This window comes from Molossus molossus, unplaced genomic scaffold, assembly GCF_014108415.1.
Source record: "Molossus molossus isolate mMolMol1 unplaced genomic scaffold, mMolMol1.p scaffold_m16_p_5, whole genome shotgun sequence".
Classification (NCBI taxonomy): Eukaryota; Metazoa; Chordata; class Mammalia; order Chiroptera; family Molossidae; genus Molossus; species Molossus molossus.
Window position 1 is genome coordinate 70,118,354 of NW_023425388.1, and position 9,907 is coordinate 70,128,260.

Below are 9,907 nucleotides of genomic sequence, written 5' to 3' on the forward strand. Positions count from 1 at the left end.
TAAGGATTCTGCCCGTGTCCCCGGCTGCACGTCTGGGCGCAGCGAATAAGCAAGCGATTTCTGAAGAGTGCGGGAGGGGTGGATTCCGCCTCGGGCTAGTACAGATATATCTTCCAGAAACAAAGGAGTGAGTCATGCTGCCTCTGATTAGGGAAGGAAAAGGGGCAAAGTGGAGCGAGCCCGCTGGGCCCCCCGCAGCCGTGCGTCTCCCAGAGGTTCGGGTTGGCTGCCCTCAGCCTTGGCCCGGGTGGTCGGCGCGTCCAGGCCCCGGGACCGTCCCGTACGCCCGCGGGCCCTTCTCCTAGTCTCCCTCCCCCAGCAGCTGGCATGCTAACCCCTGTCGCCAGGTCAGGAGGAATCTAAAAGGTAGCACTGTTTGGCCCCTCGGGGGACTGGCAGTGAAGAGCCAGGCCGCAGTGTGTGTTAGGAGGAGAAAATTGATTTGCAGTCCAGAAGGGCCCGCCAGGCGAGCCGCCTTCCCTGCAGGTGCGGCTGGGAGTAGTGACAGTTCGGTAAACTGGGCGGCAGGTGGCAGTAAGGCAGCCAACGTGCATCCTCCTGGAGGCTGGAATTGGAGCTCTGCCAACGTGCTTGTCTGGGTCAGCTCCTCGCACCCCTTGCACACACACACACACACACACACACACACACGACCCTAGGGTCCCGCTGGGATTTCCTTCCTTTTAACATATTCCAAAATAGGTTGGAGGAGATAGTAACAACAACAACAATAATAATAAGGATGTACATTTATTGAGTGCTGTGTGCCAGGTATACAGTTTTTACCTGATGGATAGTAAAATAATAATAACTAATAGCAGTATACCAAAATAATGTTGTTCGAGAAATTAACTGTACCTTATTGCCTTGAGAGCAGAAGCTTATTTTTCCTTCCAAGAGGCAGTGTTTCCTTCCAAGAAGGTAGCTAAGTTTGTGTCTCACGGCCTCCAGAGGAGCAAGGAGCCTTCTTCATTTATTGAATTTTAGGAAAGCTAGGGTTAGTTGGCTATCTTCGGCCAGGACTCAGCCTCCAGACTGTTTTCCTTAACAACGTATTATTGTTTTTATTGATTTGAGAGAGAGAGGAAGGGAGAGGGAATAGAAATATGTTTGTGAGAAACATCATCTTTATCAGCTGCCTCCTGCACCGGAGCCTGAAACCCAGGCATGTGTTCGGACCAGGAATTGAACCAGGCTGCCACTCAACCACTGAGCTGCACCAGCAGGGATTACTTTTCATGGGAATTTTCATATAACTGTCCAGATTTACAGCTTCCCTGGAACAAATATAACATTTGGAGACACTGGACCTAAATGGCAACTGTCTTGGTAGCGTTTAGGGGCTGTTACTACCATTAAAAGGTGGCAAGTTAGTGACAGTACCCATCTCACCTACTGTCTTACACTCAGACTATTCACCTGCATGGCCTTCCGAGGCATCTGAGCATGGGATTCCTGGTGTACTAGGGACTCATGGAGATGGAGAACTGAACTATCAGAGAAGAAGGAGCCCTAAGGGTCGAAGAGGATGGGACTGACTGACCGGAGCAAGGAGTTGGATAGAGGAGCCTGGAAAGAATAGCCTGATAAAGGGTGTCACCTGTTCTCTGTTTCCACACAGTGTCCCAGGGGTGGCCAAAACTTGGGAGAGAATAGTGCTGTGATACCTGGGGCCCCAGGTATAGGAGCTGTGGTGAAGGTCCCATGGCCCTTTGTGATGGCAATAGAGGAGGAATCAGGAGCAAAGCTCCCTGCTGTGAATAGGCCAGGAGGGCTTGATCAAGGAGACACAGGGACCACCTATAAGAAACCTCTTTAGGGATGCTCCTGGAATTCTTGTAGGATCCTAAGGGAGGTGGAAGAGAGCCCCCCCCAAATGATTGAGGTAAGTTTCCCTGCCAATCCTGATATATGGGAGCTGAGTCATCATATAGTTTGTCTTAGATTAATAAAGAAATGTAATTTTTTTTCAGCATCCAAATATTTGTAACACTAACATTTGCAATGGGCTTCTTATGCTAAATTTTTCTAACAACACATTGAAGTGGATATCCCTGTTATCCTCACTTAATAGCTGAGGGAAATAAGACTTAGAGACTTAGATAAAAAGCTCACAATTATACAACTGGTAAATGGGGGAGCCGAGGCTCAAATGCAATTGGTGTGACTCTAGCTCAGGGGTTACAAACTTTTTCTGGAAAGGGCCAGATAGTAATTACATTTTAGGTTTTGTGAGCACTATGGTCTATTGCAACTACTCAACTTTCTATTATTGCATGAAACAGTATATAAATGCATGAGCATATCTATGTACCAATAAAACTTTATTTATGGACATTGAAATATGAATTTCTTATAATTTTTTCTTGTCACAAAATGTTATTCTTTTAATTTTTTTCAACAATTAAAAAATGTAAAAAGCCATTCTTAGCTTAACTTGCAGGCTGTGCAAAAACAGGCAGAGGTTAAAAAACAAACAAACAAACAACAGGTGGTGGACCAGATTTGGTTTGTGGGCTGCAGTTTGTCAAGTCCTACTCTAATGTCTACAATAATCTGCATACTCGGTAAGCACTTCCTGCCCCTGGACCTCAACTAGCCAGCCACAGTAGAGAAAAAAATCAAAGACATTGTGCCACTCACATTTCAACAAAGGTTTAAAAACTGTCCATTTCCTAAAGAAGTAGCTCTTCAACCTCTAGCCATTCATTACATCAAGGTTATATTCCATGAGGGAGTGTGATATATTAGAAAGAGCACTAGGCTTGACATCAGAAAAACTGGTTTCAAATTCCAAGCTGTGTGATTTTGAGCAAATGACCTAGGTTGTCAGAGGTTTGGTGTCTTCATTTATCAATCACAACACTTGCCTCAGAGGTTAACTATGGGCCTTAGATCAGACTATCCACATAAAATATATAGTAAGACAGGCAAATTCATAATTTGGAGTGCCTAAACTTTATTCTATTTAGAGGATCCTACTTAAGAATAAGAATATAAAATTTGTATTAAAGAACAATCTGCTGAAAATAAATTTTTTTAGAATAAGGAAAAAAAATCCCAACAAATAATAGGAGACTTGGAGGTTTTCTTCTGAGATTTCTTCAATTTACCAAAAATGCTTATCTGCAAAATTGTCCTGATTATGACTTGGTTTCTCTCCCCATCAAAAACATGCTAGAATCCCCAGAAACTCCCGGCACTCACGGGGGTCCATGAAAGGGAGAGGCCCCGAAGCTTAGTATCACAGTGTGGCAGCAGCAATGGGAAGGTAATAACACACAGGAATTGATAAAAAAATAAATACATTAAAAATAATACAGCTAAGTTTCTCACTGATGGAGAAGGGGTGGAAAGATTGAAAACAGGATGAACTCTATAGTGTTAGGATGGAATCCGAGGTATTGGTATAAACTCATAATTTTCACTGTAAACAAATACAAATAGAGCTGAAAGATGACAGATAAATGCAGATGTAAATGGATGTACATGTCCATGTGTGTACACATACATAATCCTAGCACTATCCACTAAGAGCAACAACACCCAAAAATAATGAGCTCACTCAGTTCCCAGAACTTACTTTCTAAACACCACTCTCCAATAGAAGGAGCTAGGGACCATGGAAGAAATGGTTGCTTCTAGGGCTGAGGATAGAACATATAAAATAAATCTAGAATCTTTTATTGTGTCCAAAGCTATTTTTTTAAAGGCTCAAAGAAATGAGAGAGACATATAAAAAGAATACAAAAGCCAGCTTGAAAGAGCTATCATTGGCCAAATCTGGGATAATTTGAACATTAAAATAAATCATGATGGCAAGAGATTACAAATGATTAAATAAAATAGCTTAGTCCACACTGATATAAAATAATGAATGAATAAATTGAAAGTTTAATGAGAAAGGAGATATTTACACAGTTTCAGAGTAACCCTCACCTCACCCCAACCATACACACACACACACACACACACACACAGTGAATACTCATTAATTACAAAGGGAAAAGAGGAACTATGCAGTGGAGACGTCTGGAAGACACTATGCTCAAGGGATCAAAGAGAACATCATCAGTAATGGAGTAAATCAAAATCACTGGCCACCTGACAGGATGCAGTAAAAGGAGCACAGCATCACTTCTGTAATGTGTGTCAACAAGGAAATGTAGATAAGCCCAAACTGAGGGGCGTTCTACAAAGCAGTTGGCCTATAGTCTTCAGAACTGTCAAGGTCAAGAACCAGGAAAGACTGAGAAACTATTCCAGATTGAAAGAAACTTGAAGACACATGACCGCTGAATGCAACTCATATTCTGAATTAAATCCTTTTGCTGTAAAAACCATTATTGGGATAATTAGTGAAACTTCAATGGGATCTGGAAATAGAATGGGAGTAAAGTATCAATGCTACTTCCTGAGTTTGATGATTGTAGTGTGATTATGTAGAAGACATTTTTAAAAATACATAATGAAGATCTCCTGGATGATGAAGGATTGTATTGGTAACTTATTTTCAAATGGCTCAGGAAAAAATATCTTTGTCCTAAACTCACATTTTCTGGAAACTTAAAATTGTTTAAAAATGCATATTAAACATAAAAAGAAAAGTAATAAATTATAAATTTCATGAGAGCACAGTGGTGTTTTGTATTTCTTTTGAATTTCTGTTAGAAATTCATAGATCTGGACTAGTGTAGGTATTTAATAAACAATGTTGAATGTAAATTTATTCAATGAAATGGGCAATGAGACATTATTTAAAGACTACAACAAAGATTGCCTTTATTAATTTTTAAGGACTAAGAAAACATTCATACAAAGCATACTATTTCTACTATGCATGCACACATGCACAAAAATTTGATATTGAAAGCAAATAAAACATACAAAAAAGTAAAGTATGTGTACTTAACTATAAAGATAAATATTTTCCCCTTAGTAATCAGTCTTAGAAATACTGAACAGTAAAAGAAATACTGAAAAGTACAACTATTTCAATTTATAAAAAATATATAGGCCTGCCAATCTGGTGTGGCTCAGTGGATTGATCATTGTCCCATGGACTGAGAGGTCCCGGTTTGATTTCTGGTGAGGGCACACACCAGGGTTGCGGACTCGATCCCCAGTAGGGAGCATGCAGGAGACAGCCGGTCAATGTTTCCATCTCTCTCACCCTTCCTCTCTAAAAAAATTCATAAATGAATCCATAAATGTAGGCCTAACCATAAAGATAAAAGAATGTGATCCAATATATAAATCAGAACAGTGGTTAAAAAAAAATACTCTTTCATACTGCATAGAAAACCTAGTTTTGCAATACTGTATTGCTTTTTGTAAGTTCTGGTTCCATACTAGAAGCAGAACCACTGTGGAAAGTACTTATCTAAATACCAGCGCCCTTCCAATCTTCCCATTCCCTCTGAGCCTCTGCTCTCCATTCCCCACTGACCGCTGAAAGAGTCATTCTTGTATCCTCTTTGATCTTCAGCCTCACTCAGTTCAACAGCCATTGACCCTCCACATACACAGAGGGGCAAACGTAGGTTTATAGTTGTTCATGTGGAAAATAACACAATAATAAATAATAAGAATAAACTGTTTTGTGTACTCAGCACTGTAGACCTACTTTTGCCCCACCCCCTAAATTGGGAATTGTAATGTCCGTGGAGGACCCATATGATACATTCCAGGGCATGAGGCATGTATCAGCTAATGGAGTCTTTACAAGAACAGACTCCTGCTTTTCTGGTTCCCTGGTCAAAACTTCACTGATTTAACAGGGATCCCAAAGAACTCTATGGGCTATAATAAGCTGATACTCAGAGGCTGGTGCTCACCTTGTGGTGATAGTGGACTTGTTTCAAACTTTCTGATTCAAAGCTAAACATATAAATAAATCACCATAATCTAGTCTGTCTCCTAGTGTTTCATACTAAATAAATATTTAAATAACGGGGTGAGTGGTTCGAAAGCATAATGTGCTGAATAATGTAATGGGCTATGGGACCAGTTCCTTAGGAGGAAGTTAGAGTCAGAATTGGCCACCATCCCAAAATGGGAACTGTTAATCTTTTGTTGATATAACAATTATGATGTCCATTCATTGAGACCTCAATATCAGTGGGTTCCAAACTGTACCTCACATACCCAATCTAGAAAAAATAATTTGAGCATGTGTCCTCAAACATGTATATTTATTTGTCAAGTTTGCCAGTGCATTTCTGTTCTGATGTGGTATACAGATAATTAAAAATACACAAACAATAAATCTTGAAAAAAATGAAATACAAATATAAAATAGAAATTCTAGTGTTGCCATTTTGTACTCTATCACATCAGCTTACCCATGCCCCACTTTAGAGACCACGGATTACAGGCCAGACCAATTGATTTTTAAATATTTTATCAGGCAGAAAGGTTAGTTGTATGTTACAAAATGAGCAATGACACATGTAAATGTCCCTGGGTTCTGGTAGGACCAAGGAAAAGGGGATGAGAAAAACATCTTCCCCCAGCACCACCCGTCACCCGCCCAGTTAACACAGGGAGAAAGTACCGCAAAAGAAAAGGTGAGCGAAGATTGCAACACATTCCCTTCAGCTACAAGTCACTTTCTCTACGTTACTAGACAAGAAAGGGGGATCCATTTGAACACATGGGCTAAGGACTGAGTTAAGATAAAAATTTCTATCAGTTAGGACTGAGACTACTTCCTTTACTTTGGGGCTTAAATGATGTTGCTGGGGTCTGGCTTCCAGTGGCTGCACGAAGCACCCAGGTAACATGAAGGGTGGGGTAACTGATACTCCATGAGGCTCACTCTAAGCTGAGACAGAAGATGGAAAGGAGCCAGCAGGTAAGTGTCTCTCTTTTTCCTCCCAAGAGACTATTCTGAATTAGTTTGGACCAGTGTGCCCTGTCTAGAAGACATCCTGCATGACCATGCAATTGGCTGTTTTTTAAGACATGTTGCTGGCTCAGTAATATACCACATTTGGAGTGATGCTCTGGTCACATCTGGAACCTCTCCTCACACTTACCTGTTATGCTGAAGCGTCACACTTAAGATCTGCACCTTGGCCCCACACCTGTAGCCACACTTTTTGGGCCAAAGGAAATAGATTCAAAGGTCATTTCCCCAACATTGGACAGCTGCCGATGGCTGCTCAAAAAGAAGACCTGGCCCTGGTCGGTTTGGCTCAGCGATTGGAGTGTTGGCCTGCGGTACAGAGAGACCCAGGTTCGGTTCCCGCTAAGGGCGTGTACCTCGGTTGCAGTTTGTTCCCGGCCCTGGTTGGTCATGTGGGTGGCAGCCACTCGATGTGTCCCTTTCACATCAATGTCTCTCTCTCTCTCTCTCTCTCTCTCTCTCTCTCTCTCTCTCTCTCTCTCTCTCCCTCTCTCTCCCTCCCACTCTATCTGAACAAAAAATGTAAAAATGTCCTTGGGTGAGGATAAGAAAGAAAGAAAGAAAGAAAGAAAGAAAGAAAGAAAGAAAGAAAGAAAGAAAGAAAGAAAGAAAGAAAGAAAGAAAGAAAGAAAGAAAGAAAGAAAGAAAGAAAGAAAGAAAGAAAGAAAGAAAGAAAAGACCTGGGTCAGGTTTTTTTCCTGGGAATTTGGGTTTGGTCAACTCAAGTAAATGACATGTACTATTTGTTGGTGCTGAGTTGTAGATTCTGAGGGCTGGAGTTGCTGCTTTGTGTATCCCTACATCCTTTTCTGGTACCAACATATGTGGGTATCTGTTCCCCCTAGTGAACAATCCCCTGACTAAAGCATGATTGCTACCCAGTATCCATCACAAGCCTAGCTGAGAGAGCAGGTGAAGCCTGAACGTTTGCAGTACATCCATTTCTCCTGGAACTATAGAAATCTGCCTCTGGATTAATTCAAGACAGCAGAGAGCTGCTAACTGGATGGAGTTGTATTGCCAAGCCCTTTCCAAGTCCCATAGAATAGAGTTTTCTGTATTGTGTCTATTGTGATACCGCCAGCCTGCATTTGAGGAACTCTTTCAGAAGCAGCTCTGTAAAATGCATTGCCTTAAACATAAGAATGTTGTTGAGGAATTTGTTCATGACAATGTAGTATCCTTTAATCACCTTCAGGAGAAATGTCTTTATAGTCTAAAAATAAACCTATTTCTTACAGAGAAAAACTGGTTTGCCAAGATCTTATAGTCTTGGAATTTATATAAATGAATGCTAGGAAGCTTAAAATAGGAATCTATTTATGCATTAGTTTTCTTTCTGAGTCTAATTTGGGCCCTGCCCTGCTATTTAACCTTTTTCTTTCTCATTTGCTTCTAATTTATGTTATCTTGATGTATGACATGTGTCTTTGAAACTATCTTAAATCTTTTTAGAAGAATGCAGATGTAAAACAAAATATCCCCAATATGGATAACTCAGGAAGCAAAAACTGTGTCATTATTTATAATAATGAACTTGAAAAATTAGAATGTCTAAACTTACACAAACTATTAACTAGTTTTTAATATAAGACAAGTGTTCTAAGGTAACGAGTCTAGTGAATTTTCTAGGTTTCAAAATTGTATATTTCTGCACGCAGGAGCTATCAAAGGCACCACCTAGTACACACAGAGCTATTACAGGATAAGCTCATGAAGAACATCAGAAATCTATTGACAATCCATTATAGTTCATCTTTCATTGATCTGAAATTTTTACATCAATCTGGGACTCTCTTATAAAGCATCATGGCATTTAGTAATAAACAGAAGACAATGTAAAATAATTTTTTATCAATAAGGTATATCTTTAAAGCTATGCTTGCTAATAGAATTGAGTGAATTTAGGAAGCCCTGATGCCTTTGTTTTTCTTTCCAGTGCCTCAGGGAAGGACCAAGATGACCCTTCTGTAAATTCTCTAAATTCTCGGCAGACCCAATGCTTTTTATATTTCCTATCAATGTACTCACATTCCTCCCTGCTTTTCCAATTATTTTCTGTAAATTTTCCTCCTCTTTTCTGTCTACTACTATCTTTGAATTATTTAAATTCATGGTACAAAGAGATGCTGTTCTTGGTCTCTAGCATGACTGCCACCTACCCGCGGTGACAGATCAGTAAAGTGATGGAATCCTGGCAGATAATCCTGTATGTGCATCTGGTAAAAGAACAAACCCTGTTGTCCTCTTCATGCAGCCATGTCAAAACTTGAGTCTGTCATTCTTCCTGATAAACCAACTCCATTCTCTCTCTTCTGTTATTGATCAGAGACAGTGTGAGAGGGGGGAGTCTGGTTAATAAGTCCTTGTGTCTTCTTCAGCAAAAGCAGTTCAGATTATGAGTATGACTTCATAAAAGGAAAAGAGAAAGTGATTTCATAGGATAGATTGCTGAAAACCGCTAAGCTATGAACCTTGGAATCTTCTATATACAACCACATGGAAAGAATCCATATGTTACCAATTCAAAGAATCATAAAGTTTCATGAGTGATGGAACTTTAAAGACTATTTAATGTCCTTTTATAAATAAGGGTATAGGCTCTAAGAAGGTTGACTCCCTACCCACCCACTCCAAATTGCAGTCTTTTGGAAACAAGAATATGAGGCACATGGAAAAAGATCCAAACTCTTCAGTGGAGAATTTAAGGCATAGCCGATCTATGCCCTATTTCTTTAAAAGCCCCATTTCCCACTCTCTCCCCACACCCCACACACAGTCAATACACCTGCCTCACTGAAGGTAGCATGCATATTCAGACTTAAGAGGCTTTGCTGATTCTATTTCTTCAGCCAGGATCACTCTTCGCCCTCATTCTTGCCTTTTAAAATCTAGCCTCTGATTCTGACCAAATGCGTGTTTTTTTTTTGTTTTTTTTTTTACAAACATGTCCTCAATTCCCCAATAAGCTTATTCTAATTAGGGGAAATACAGAAT